Here is a 13,528-nt window from a genome sequence, read left to right as displayed (position 1 = left end):
CCTCAGAGGCATGCTCAAATGACATTCCTGCCCATGGGGAGGCGGATCTGTGCATGGGTGCGTAACCCAAAGAGTGGCAGAATACTGATCATCCAGACTCTGAATGAAAAACACAGGCAAAGGAGTCCTACTTCTGTGAACATTCTCTGCTGTGTTTCCTATCACTCCTCATCCTGTTTTTTCTTCCCACTAAATGTAATGATTCCCATAGCCTGTCTACTAGTATTAAATACTTCTGCTATTGTATGCAGAAACAGATTTCATTTCCCATGCTGAACTCACTGAGGGAGGCTGTCATTGCTACTTACTCGTTTCTGTCTTCTTTCAGTGTTCTCAAGAACATCTTCCTTAACATTAAGTAGCAGATCTGGTCGATTCTCTGTTGATATTAATTGCTGCATAATGAAGTGCCCTTGAAAGTCAGTTATGTAAATGAGCAGCCTTGAGCTGGCCATAAGAACAATGCTGGCTTGGGCTTTAATTTAATAATTGGGGAATTGGAACATAAAGCAGTTCTTTAAATCTGAAATTGGATAGAGTCATATTTTTATTAGCCAAATTCTAATTGCGTGAACCATGATTAGTCATTGGTTTAAAATTCAGTTTAGGTTTACTTTGCAGGCAGGCAAGCACTTCAGATACAGTTGTCTATTAGGAAGAACTTACGTTCAGTTACCTTAGGCATTTTAGTTGATTATTTTGAAAAAAGTTGGTAATTTGTTTTAGAGACCCAAGCAGTCTTTCTTGGAATGCGTTGTTTGTGTCTGTTTTGTTCCCTTCCTATTTATCTCAGTTATGCTAGAAATTACAATTATTTGGTAAAAACTCCTTGTGTTTTTCCTGAAGATATATCATACCTGAGCCTCTTGGCTTATTGAAAAGTCTGAATTCTAGACAATAGAGGGCAGTTACATCATCCGAATCATTCTACCACCTCAGGTAAAGTTTATTCATTACTGTGTACAATACCTGCATACTGGTGGATGCAAAGTTATTTGCAAATACAGCCTTGGCAGACCTCCTCTGGAATTCTGAACGGGTTTTCCAGCTAGTCTTAGTCATTTTTTCCCAAATGTCTTGGCATAGCTGATCACTCAGGAGTGACATATGGTAGAAACATGCTCTGAGGGACAAGTCTCCCGGATGGCGCACAGCACCACACAAGATAGACAGATGGTGGCTTATTCAACCTTGGAAAAAGTTTAATCCTACATATTGGCAAGGCGGCCTGGGTACTGAGAGAGGCACACACATGCCTGTGAAATCTGAGGCAAAGCTTTTGCGAATTTGCTTGCTGTTACTGAAAGAGCTAGAAGGATCGAGGTGGCTTTATGCAGCGTAAATATCTGCAAAACTGCATGTTCAGCGTGCTGTCAAGGAAAAGTGAAGTCCCTTAGAAACGTGGAAATCCTGGAGTTGGTGGAAGATTGCAGAAGATAAAGTTTGCTGGAATTTCCACAGCTGTTTTTAGGCTTCGGACATCTTTAATCAGAGTTATTGAGTGCTGAACCTAAGCACCAGTAGCTGTTTATTAAATGAAGTTTTGAACGGGAGGAAGAGTAATTCTGTGTTTTTCATGGGTTTTAGTTATGTTGCTGTTGGTTTTGTAGAATGTATTAAAAGCACTTGACAGCGCAGAAAACGTAACCTTCCTTTTAATTTAGTAATCTTAAGGAAATGTGAGTCCTAAAAGTTGCAAATTCCCTGAGAATAAATTTAATGTCAGAAAATGCAAGTGGTACGTTATAGTTCTGTGTAAAGAAGAGCATCGGGCCTATGGATAAGTATCTTTGTAATTAAGGCGGTGATCGCGAAGGGAAAAATGAACCCTTAGTATATTCTGTAGAGATATTTAAGAAAGAACAGAGTCTGATTTGAAATCCTTCAGGAGCTCCAGTAGTGATCGATCTTCTGAAGTCAGTACAGTAGCAATTTTGAAAATGCTGACCCACTGAGAACAAGAAGGATTGTCTCCATCCGTGTTTTTCACTTTCTTTTTCCTGTAGGTCACACTCAGTATTCACAACCAGAAGGAACAGGAAGAATCTCCCGACTCCCTGGACGTCAAGGATATCGCTATGTTGTATTGGGTGAGTTTAAACCAGTCAAGATTTTTCTTTCTGAAATGCTTCTAGAAAGGTAAATACAATTCAGGCAAACTGAACTTTTGTAGTAGGGGCATACTGTAGTTAAATTAATCTCATAACTTTTCTGCCTTATTGCAACGTGATCTTTTTGATATGTGTTTTGTTGCAGTCATATGTATGCGTGTTTTGATGTATGTGCATAGGTGGTTATTCATATACGTAACTGTAACTAAACCTTACTACTAATTTTTAGATAGTGGAAGATTTTGATATATGAGCTCTGGGATTTTTTTTGTGGAAATATATGGATTTCAAGGAAATGTCTCAAGTGAAAGACATGAGGAAGTGATTTGCTCAGAGTAGGCAGTGTATTAGTAATTATTTGCTGGGATGTGGAGGACCCAGTTGGTATTACTGTTTTACCTGCAAAAAATAAGTCTTGAAAATGAGACCCCTAGTCACTGAACTGTTAAATCAGTTGGCATTGAGTGACAAGCGGTGTAGTGTCAGAGCTTGAGAGGCAACTGCAAGGAGAGAAGAGAATAGTTCAGTGACCTGTTTAGGATATGCATGAAAGAAATAAAAGACTCCAAATTCCTGCTTTCAGCTGAGTGTGCTTTTGTATAATACGATGATATGCTTACTTTGAGTCTGACGAACATGAATATTTAGTCTTCCTGAATTTTCTTGTTTGTTAGTTTATTTATTTAGTCTTCTTTATTTTCTTGTTGCTCTTTATTTTGCCGTGCTCGATTATGAGAAACAGTGATCATATCATTGCTGAACCCAAATGGTGGCCATATTTGCTGTAGAACTAGAGCAGTTTCCCTGATTTTATTTTCCATATTCCATAGCTGTTGTAGCACTAAGTCAGTACAAAGTTGAGTAATTAAACTTTGTGCTGAAGTGCACAGTCAGCAAAATACGACAGCTATCAGTGCACTCCCAGCCTAGGCCCTGCTAAGTTTACTTAGATACCATGTAGAAGAAGTGAGCAGTTTGGTTGCCTGTCCAGCCCCTTTGGCAGAGTTGTGCCTTGCTGTCACAAAGCATACCCGTGGGCCTTTCAAACATCATTTATTTGTGAGAGCTACAATCTGGTGAGATGATTAATATTCTGCAGATCTGCAGCGGATACCTTTTTGACCCAGATCTGAAGTTCAGACTTGGAAGTACCTGAATCCCTTGAAATTTTAAGCTATGCTTCATGGATCTGCTGTTTCTATAATTTATAGGCTAAACGTGATCATGTCACTGTTGAATTGCTGAACATCAGTGTGTGTGAACGGGCCATCTGCTGTCAGGGCTGAGTCTTGCATCTCTCTGCCCAGTGACAGCAGAGGTCATTAAACCATGGTGACTCTCACTTGGGTGGGAGTGGTTTGAGATAATATGTCTGTGCCAAAAAAAATAACACAACACACATCAGACCTCACTGTTCTTCATCCTGTAGTAGTATGACACGTGGAGGACTAAAGTGGAGAAAGGTGGAGCTGGAAGAGGAGACTGGATTCTCACAGGGATGTAAAAGGTTTGGATATGTGAGAAGAATAAAGGCTGACTTTTGCAGCAGGGTTCTTGAGTTAATTATGTGAACAGATGAAGTATGGAAGAACTATCTATGTAGGAGAGAAGCATCCTTGAGGATTTGGAAGGGAACCTGCGTGCAGTTGGATTTTGTTAGAGGGTTCTGACCCTTAAGTCACTGAGTGGCAAAGTAACTGAGATGTAGAATGCGTACAGTCTCATTCTGTCAAGACTTGTGCACCTTTTCATAATTGGAGAGTGAATGTTGTTGGTTTTTTTCTCTTTAACTCCTCCAAAACTTCTGTCTGTTTTGCTTCAACCACTGAATGTCCTGGAAATGCAGAATACCCACTGGCTGATCTTTGTGTTCAACTGGCTGTGAAGTTTGGGCAGGATGTGGGTTAGTGCTAGCCAGGGAATCCCGTGCCACCTTGCTCTGCCAGGGCTGCTGCTTTGGAGATGTGGTAATCAATAGCAAGAAGTGGAATGCAGAGTCTAAGAAAAAGAGATGACGGGGAGATAACTGATCCAAACTGAAGGGAACTCAGAAAGATGGTTAGAATAGGACACAAATGCACGTACAGCAGGGGGAGTTCTACCATGCTAGTTCGTGCTACCTGCTGTGGGGCTGTTGTGAGAGAGCCACTGCAGCCAAGGTCGTGTTGATACTTTTCAACCGGGACTAAACTGTTTTGCTGTGTGCCTTAAGGAATACCTGTAGTCTTTGTTGCAGCTGATTCTAAAATGCGTTTTTAAGTGGTGTAGCCAAATGGGGAAAGAACAACTTAAAAATCCTCATTCAGTGAGTAATCTGGTGGTGGTAAGTGTGAAGTTCTGATTGTCATCTTTATCTTTTTCTTTCCTTCTTGAGAGGTGTTTGGAGGTGTTTATTCCTAATTTAGGACTTAATCCCTTCCCCTTCCCCCAACCCCGAATCCATCTGAAACCCTAGGTTGCTCTGTGCACTGGAAGCGATGTGCATCAGAGTCCTAAATTCAGGTAAAACTGAAAATGGCTGCAATCACTTTTATGCTTTCTGTCCATCTCCCCTTTGTTCCTTCTCCCTCCCTCTTCCCCTTGTGCTCGCTTGCTCTCTCTTTAGTTTAACACAGTTGAACAGCAGTGAAGTGTAAAATGTGCTTTTGCCAAGGTCAGTTTCTTGTGATTACTCGCCTGTGGCAACTTATGCCAGTTGCAACAGACTGAGTCTCAGCAGTCCACAAAGTCACACTGGTGCTTATGCAGAGGACACCCAGTGTAGGTTATAGTAAGTATAGTTTGGAATAGCCTGCAATGCTGCTGAATTTTAGCAGCTTTATTTAACTCTTCTCATCTAGCTTGCGTGTATTTCATGGTTTGGAGTCTGTTCCACTAAGCGATAGATTGTCATCTTCTCCAGGACCCTTGAGGAGGAAGTTCATGTTGTTAGAGGATGGTTGTTTTCTTATAGTGAGTTGCCCAAATTTCAGGAAGTGTTCATAGGAGAAGATGTACTAAAGAATCACTGACACACTGCATTTTCTAAATGTTTCATGTATATAAATTTTATTTGCTTGCTTTTGGAAGAAGTCATATCAAATTCTGCTCTATTTAAACTGATAAAAGACAGAAGAGAAAATACTTATCTATGTAGGAAGAGGCATTATTGAAAAGTATAAGAAGGCTTAAATCGAGAACTGAGAAGACAGCGATATACAGTCTTTATTCCCTCTTTGAAAATGTTGCATACACTCAAGGAATTTTTTTTTATTAGAACCTAAAAGTGACTTTGCCTGCTGTGACAGAGGGAGGAGCATGAGATGCAGGAACATCTGTTTTAGGAAATGTGAATTGTTGAATCCCCTTGTGTTGTGCATACTGAATTAGGTACCACTAGGTAAGAGGTACCTCCATTTTCATTCCCCTTTCTGACATTTGAGTAAACATATCCCTTTATGAAAAAATGTTATGTCTAGAACAGAAAAGCGTGAACTTACTGTGTTAGTTTGCTCATTTGTGTTATTGTTGACAGGACACATGTATTTTTCATTCTCAAAATGAAACTGCTGTACTGCTGTAAGAAGCACTTAGCTCTTGAGCTTTCTGATGCTGATTTTGAGGTTACCTGTCCATCACTCCTGATTACTAAAGAGGCAAAAAGAAATCTAAATGATCAACTGAAGGGCTGGGGCTGAACTTCAGAGGCCTTTGGAATTCAGTTAAGAGCAGAATTTCATTGCATAAAATTGATTATCTGTTTGATTCATATTGAAGCTATGTGTTGCTATATTAAACACTACTCTCTCACATTTGGGTTTGTAATGATTCTTGGATGTGAATAAAATATTGAGTCAGCAACTTGAACGTTGATCTTGTAGACCCCCGTGCTCAAGAATGTTCCCGTTAAGCTCATTGAAACCCCCACAAAGAAGGGTGAGGACTGAGAAGTCATTTGAAGCACTTTAAGAAGGGTTCGTCACGTATTTTCTGTTTGGCCTTGCTTCCAGGCTTGCACAAAGCATTTTTTGAGGCAGATGCTACTTGTTGCTTTTTTGCACACATGGAAGACAATGAAATTAATCTCTTGTTGCAAGTATGTTTTGGACTGAAATTTGCTTATCTGTTTCCGCTGCTGCTCCATCCCGTATTCCTTTGCGTTTGATAACATTTATATTGGCTCAGCTCTTATGAAAGAGTATGCTTTGATAGCTCTGTTCAGAGTTGGTGAAGACTGGGCTGCCTGCTTAACTTGTCTTAAAGCTGGAAATTCATGGTGGAAATGGGCAGTGCTTTGTGTGACTGTGCTGTACAGGCATGTAGCTGTTGCAGTGATGCAAGTTGTCTACCACTTGTTTCAGAGAGAAAATGGAAACGAGTGCTCCCTTCAGGAAGCAACTAGCAGCAGAGAAGCACAGCTGGTGGGTCTTCAGTCAGCTGAGTAGTGAACAAAAGGGTATTGTTGAGTGCAGTGAAATAGATGAGCTTCGTTGTCTGTGCTCACCAGAATTTATCCCATTCATTTAGTTTAATCTTAAGGAACATGAGAAAAGGAAAGAACTACTTAGAAGGTTTTCTGGAACATTCCTTCAGATATTCCTGCAGTAGGCTGTTAACAATGCATGCTCAGAACATTTACTCGTGTTTCTAGCACAAGCAAAAGGTTGCCCATCAAGATCGAAGAAGCCTACACAATCTGAAGTCTCTCAAGTCTATGTACAGAGCTCCTGAACTTTTCTTAAAACTCACCTTGTGCTATTCTTGACTTAGCATGGTAGCAGAAATGCTTTGCTGTGCACACCGAGGGTAGATGTTTTCTGATCTGGTAAGAGCCCATCACCCTTGACAACCTGCACGATGTGGAACCTAATTTCTTTCTTAATTCGTGGATTGAGATGTGAAAGGCTGCCCAAGAGGTGGTGGGTGCCCCATCCCTGGAGATGCTCAAGGTCAGGCTGGATGGGGCTCTGAGCAACCTGATCTGCTGTAGGTCCCTGTTCATTGCAGGGGGTTTGGAATAGGTGACCTTTAAGGGTCCCTTTCAGCTCAAACGGTTCTATGATTCTATGAAAGCTTGTTAAGCGATTTATCCCTACAATTTCTTGTAGTTTTAAAGGGAGCTCTCTGAGTTTCTTAGTCAGCTTGAAGATGCTTACTGTGTTAATTTGGATGAGATAGAAATAAGCAGTTTAATATATGGATTGAATTCCACGTTGGTAATGCATCTGCAGTTTGTCAGTACCACAAGAGGTTTGTGTTGTGCAGCAAAACTTTTCTCTGTCTTGAACTCTCAGTACTCGTGAGAGTGCTTTGTTTGGGAGTGGTGTTAATATCCCCTCTTAGCATTCAGTTCACGTTTGGTCATGGGGGAATATCTGAGAACTTGAAGCTGGGTAAAGAGAGGTCAAGAAATTCAGAGAAGGCGTTCTCAGGTTCTGTTTGGAAGATGTTTTTTCCAAACAAAGACCCGTGGAATGGTTTTCACCCTTGCGTCCTTGGAAGATGAAAGGGAAAGCGGTTGATAAATCGTGTTTCCTTATTTCCCATTCTAATGATAAGATTATTTTTAAGCTTCTAATGGCTTTTAATAAATGCTGATTTTTTTTCATTGCAGTTATGACAAGGCAGCATCATTCCGATAGCTTCCTTCTTGTCAGATGGGCAAAGTGCAATGACTGAATGAACGCAGGAGGCAGGATTTCTTATGGTTTGTTACAGCTTTGACACCTGAATCACCGCAAGGACTGGGACAGTCTGTAACGTGACTTCAGCCTCCACGTGGGAAATACTGGCTGATAATTTCCTGCCTCTTGGGTGCGCGTGAAGATTAACTTCACAGAACAAGTGAAGTATTTATTAATAAACGGCTATTCTTGGTATGTCACTTACTTGTTCCTAGCAGTGACACTGGTAATATATTGCTCCTGAGAGGAATGTAAGTGAGCACATAAAACAAAAGAGCCACATTTAAGTAATTTTATCATCCTTCATGAGAGCGTGTGTATTCGGTAGTGTCCATGTTGGTACTTACTGTTCTGATGATTTCAAACTGCTAGAGAAGAAATGCCTCCGAACGAGAAGGAAGATGGCAAGGTCATGCACTACAGTGCTTGGTAATCTTTCTTTAACACAGCACGTATTTTAAATCCAGCCACACTGTAGAAGTTTAATCTTGTTGTGTGTTTTCTGCAGTGCGAGTGCGATGTATGATTAAGTTGTGAAGTGTTAACAGCAGCGTGGCTATTTTTTAAGATTCTTTCCATTTTTTTTGTATCACAGTTAAAGAGACAAAATACTTTGCCAGTCCATTCCCAGCGTCAGAGCTGTCATTTGCTCTGTGATGGGAGATGTGGGAAAACAAGCATTGCTTTACATTTCTTTCAGTGGTCAACTTGAAGCGTATGACTGACCAAACCTGTCATAACGGTTTGGAAGGAGTTTCAAATGCTTCTGTTATTTTATTAGCTCCTTGATGAAAAACCCTCTGGATCTATCTTTTTTTGTTTCTTTATAGGTTTGGACTTCTGTATTTAATCTAGTATAAATTTAAAAAACAATGTTATGGTAAATATCTTCTGGGTTTAAATTGGAATTGCTTCACAGATCTACTTTTGGATGTGGGTCGGAAGGAAAGAAATGTGATGATTTGAAGGGCAGAGGAGGGAAATGCACTTGAAAACCTGATTTGCTGCAGAAGCTCAGGCACTGAGGTCATTTTTGATATGGTGCTGAGTATCTGAGCTGTTGTCTGAGAGAGGTGAACTCTTTCTTGCACACATTGGTTGCTCTACTATGGGGTCATTGCACTGAGATTTATTTCGGTGTTTAATAATTTATCCAGATGTTTCCTTTGAGGTAAACAAACAAAGACATTTAGCAGCTTTACCAAATCTCAACTGTTTTCAGAAATCTGTGTTCACTTAAGGTACTGGCAGTGACTGAGCTGGTGCCTTAATGAGACTTCTGTTGTGTTTCAGCCAGTGGTCTCATTGCTTTGCCCCCGCAGTTGACATGAGAGTTTGCTCTGCAGCTGCATTGAAGACAGCCCAGGAATGTGGTGTGACATCTCAGTGTCCTCTGCAGGGCTCCCTGCCTGCAGGAGCTGCTGAAGGTGACTGCTGGTGTTTTGCAACCGTTGTGGCGAACACATGGAACAGCACTATCCAGATCTGAAAACAAAATACTTAATTTATGATCTATTTTACATGTTGTATTTAAAATGACGGTTTAAGTTTCTATCTTATTTTATCGATGAAGCTTTTTTTCTCTCAAGTATTAAACCTAAAGCAATGACTTACGAATCACTCTCATTGTCCCACTTACAGACTAACTTGACTCATCAGTGATTTTTCTTCTGGCATGATTTGAGGGAAATGCCAGTTGGTTTTTTGTTGTTTTTTTTCTTGTGGTTTCTAATTGTTATTGACTTTTGAGGAAAGGCAAAGTGGAGGAGAGGCCAGCGAAGCAGCTGATTTTATTTAAGTTTGTGCTTCTGAGGAGACTCATCAGGCAATAAAATATCATGCCATTGCATAAGGGAGCCTGTAAGATGCAGATCTCTGATTCTTTAGTGTCAGATAAGGATAGTAACAAGTGGGTCCAAGAGCTCTTTGTTACGCTCGTCATTCCTTGCCTGTTCTTTTCAATAGTTTTCCAGATGTATAAGATTAGAAAATAATTCATATCTGGAAAACTCTTGCAGATAAACCCCAAAAGATGAAGCTTTTGTGTTTTTTGGTTTTTTTTATTTTAGGTTTTCTGTACACTCACTGTCTAGTGGTATTTGTAAACTTATTACATGGTCATGTGCCTTCTGCTGTACTTTATAATATCTATTCTATTGGGTAATATTAAAAGTAAAGTTGCACTTACCTTGTAGTATCACCAAATGCACAATGTTGTTCAGTGCCTGTGTTGGAGGAGCTTGTAAAGCACCACTGAAGTTGGGCTTTGGTTTGCATGTTTGCACTTTTATAATAACCTAGAATTAGCCCATTAAAGCACTGTCGGAAAAGTTTCTCTTATCACTAGGAGTAACCATATACCTATTTCTGTGAAACCGATTCATACTGATTTTATTCTTGTGTTCAAGATCTAAATACTTCTATGTCTTTTGACAAAAGTATAGAAGCTTTTAGCTAAGCTTCTTAAACCCTCAGTTTGTTTTTGCGTGCATTCATTAGCCCCGATGGCTGAAATCTTTCAAATCAAACAGATTAAAGTATTTATTGTTTGTATTACATAATCGCTCCTTCTCACTGTATGTTCATTGTCAGGACTTGACTAAAGGGATTTGTTTCATGCAGTGCAAAACATCCTTCCCAATTATCTCTAAGGACAGCACAACTAGGTCTGTCAGCTGTACAGTGTTGGAGCTATGTGAGGTATTTCCTTTAGAAATTAATACTTTTTTTTTTGCCACATGTGAGGACTCAGAATCCATGCCTTCACTCCCTGTCCAATTAGTAGATACTTTTAGTGAACTGAAGCATTTGAAAAAAGTCAGTTTACATCATTTATGATGTAGAAGTCAGTGGAGCAGCTAGAGAAGAGAGAAATGTGATGTGTAGGATTTCTGCATGCACAGGTGATGGGCAGATGACTCTGTCCTGGGTAAGACGCACAGATCTCTCTGCAGGGAGATGAGAAGCCGGACTGCTGCACTGCATCCCACTGGCATGTGGTTGTTTGTCTTCAGGGAGTAAAATCCCCTTGCTTCTCATGCAGCTAAATAGGCTTCTTAAGTTACTGACATGATTCTGAGCTAAATATTTCTTTCCAGTTTCACCACAAGTGGGAAAACTTTTTTTCCAGGGAAGAAACAGGACTGAATGACATCTGTGACAGCAATATTTATCATAGGACTTTTCACTGAGGAGTAATCTGTGACACGAAGGGCTCTCACTTTGGGTGATTTTTGCCTCGTTTCAAACTGACCAAACACCAGTCCTTAATTCCAAAAGTAAAGGAAAATTTGCTCTCAAATTCTTTGTGTCTGTTCTCAGCCGGAGTCATCCAGTTTTGTTGATAATGATGTCATCTGTTGCATAACCCGAGAATAGGGAGCCTGCTGCTGCAGCATCCTCCTTTCTTGGCTCTGCTGGGAGGCTTCAAAGGGAGACTGTATGCGTGAGGCGACTGCTCTACCAGCAAGACCAGGGCATCCAGGCATATGTTTAGAAATGGAAAACAACGACACAAAGGAGCAATGACCACACAGTTGAGGTCTTTCAAGCTATTTTGAAGTTTGGGATAATTATTTCAAATTTTATACAGCTGAAGAAGATCAGAGAAATTCCCTAAGATTTGATTTTGTAGCTACTGGATATGAGAAAGTTTTTGAGAATATATGTTTTGAGAATTTTAGGCATGGTTTAATTATGTGTGATTTTGTGCTGCGTCCTGTTGCTTTCTTGGCTATTTTTTATAAAGCTTGCAATTTTTTTTTTCCCATGAAATCAGTAAAAGAAACTTTAAGAAAAGAATTGTAGTAAAGCCTTTAGTAATAGTTTTGTCTGAAGGTTGGACAGTTGTTTGAAGACTGTAGTTAACTAATGAACAAGGGAAAAGTACTGATTTTTTTTTAGAAATATTTATTTTCACAATAAGTTGAAAGAAATTCTGTTAACTGTATCCCCAGACAGTCTGCATGAAGGTGCCCAGTGTTTCAGGAGATACCTAGTTTGATACTATCTAACTTATCTTTCAGTAAGTTTCATTAATCAAAATTTCTTTATCCCTCATCCTTTAAGTGTATTGTACGTTATGATTCAGTACGTGCTTCGATGTATCATCTTTTTCAACATCAAGTGTTCTGTTTTTTCACTTTCAATTGAGAATATTTTTCTTTAATGGCATAAGAAAAATCTTAATACTTACCTGTGCTGATTTAGCAACTTGTCTTAATGGGAGTCTTAGAGAAAATTGCTACAGTACACAGTATTAAACAAAAAGAAGCCACGCAGCTGTCACACTGCCGGCTTTGTGGCACTGTTCTATCCCACGTTCTGTTTGTTCCTATTGTTTACTGTAACAATAGGTTGTGTTTTCTGTTAAAGGGAAAACGGTGGTGGCTTGATTTTTTGTAAGCATCTATACAGGTGAGGCAGAGGGAAGGTGGAGTTGGGTGAGCTTACTCCCCGCGCTGGCACCCTGTTGAGCCCTCTGTTTGATGAGGTGGTGCTCATGGCATTGCCATGCCTTCTGCTCTTGCAGTTGGTTGGCATCTATGCAGTGTTTCTCATACAGAATCATAGAATCACCAAGACTGAGAAAGACCTCCAGGATCATCCAGTCCAACTGTCCACTTATCACCAATGTTTCCCCCTAAACCATGTCCCTCAGCACAACAACTGAACGCCTCCAGGGCCTGTGACTCCATCACCTCCCTGGGCAGCCTGTTCCAGTGCCTGAGCACTATTTTCAGGAGAAGATTTTCCTAGCATCTAACCTGATAGCTATAGTGTGATTACTTTTGATAGATGTACTGAAGTGTTGCACTCTGATAAAGTTTAAAGCGCTCCTCTCATGCCTCCCAAATCTTTGTGGTATTGTTTAAGTAGAATTTTGAACTCCAGAGTCAGACACACTCTTCCTTTCCAATTTTTTCCCCTTTCTTTTATGAGCCTTACCGCGTACATTTTCAGTATTACATTCTAATGAATGTTTGTTTCAGTGACTACAGGAGGAAGGCATGGATTTCTGCATGCTTTCTTGGACTGATTTGCTCTCTTTGGTGATGCTTGGTTCCTTCTCTGGTTCTTCCTCCTGGTGTGGGCAGGAAGGATGCTGTGTCAGGCCAGACCCGTCTGAGACCTCAACTGCTGAACTCCATGAACATGAGCAACCTGTGTGCTTTCGAAGATGTCTTAGTCAAATTCAGAATCTTGAGGATTACAGAAGGTATTTTCCTTATGCAGAACTACCCAAGACCCTTCCTGGGAAACAATGGTCTTGGGAAGCTTTTCTTTAGCAAATCTGCCTTTTTACCAAGAGCCAAATAATATTTTTCTTTGTTCCCTTTCGTGAAACAGCTGGCTGTAATTAAAATACTTCAAAAATTAAGACTAATGTGTAAGTTCAACATGAAAAAATTTAGATTAACTTTTAAAGCTTAATGGAGTTAGAACTTCAGGGATGGACAGTGCTCTGATCTCTAATTGTAAGGCTGAGGGGCAGCTGAGAATGTTTTCTACCATCCATGTGCAAGTTAGAATATAAAGCTCACTAAGGCTAATTATAGGTAAAGATTAAATGATCTTTAGTTTCTTTCCCCTTGGATCTTTTTGAGGTGAAATTCTGCCTACATTGATGTGTGTAAAAATTTAATGGGCTAACAGATATTAATAGAACTGTAGAATGGCTTGGGTTGAAAGGGACCTTAAAGGTCAGCCAGTTCCAACCCCTTGCCACGACCAGGGTTGCCACCCACTAGATGC

General features: G+C 40.1%; 1 protein-coding gene across 9 annotated transcripts in view; it reads left to right on the top strand.

The window, feature by feature from the left end:
• LDLRAD4 (low density lipoprotein receptor class A domain containing 4) overlaps positions 1 to 13,528 on the top strand; it is a 291,190-nt gene that overhangs the window by 54,973 nt on the left and 222,689 nt on the right. For all 9 annotated transcript variants that reach the window (XM_046925120.1, XM_046925119.1, XM_046925118.1 and 6 more), the window contains one exon: positions 2,007 to 2,090. The gene's annotated coding sequence lies outside the window, so the exon portion shown is untranslated. The remainder of the gene's footprint in view (positions 1 to 2,006; positions 2,091 to 13,528) is intronic.

Source organism: Gallus gallus, chromosome 2 (genome assembly GCF_016699485.2).
Source record: "Gallus gallus isolate bGalGal1 chromosome 2, bGalGal1.mat.broiler.GRCg7b, whole genome shotgun sequence".
Lineage (NCBI taxonomy): Eukaryota > Metazoa > Chordata > Aves > Galliformes > Phasianidae > Gallus > Gallus gallus.
This window is presented reverse-complemented; position numbering and strand designations above follow the sequence as displayed.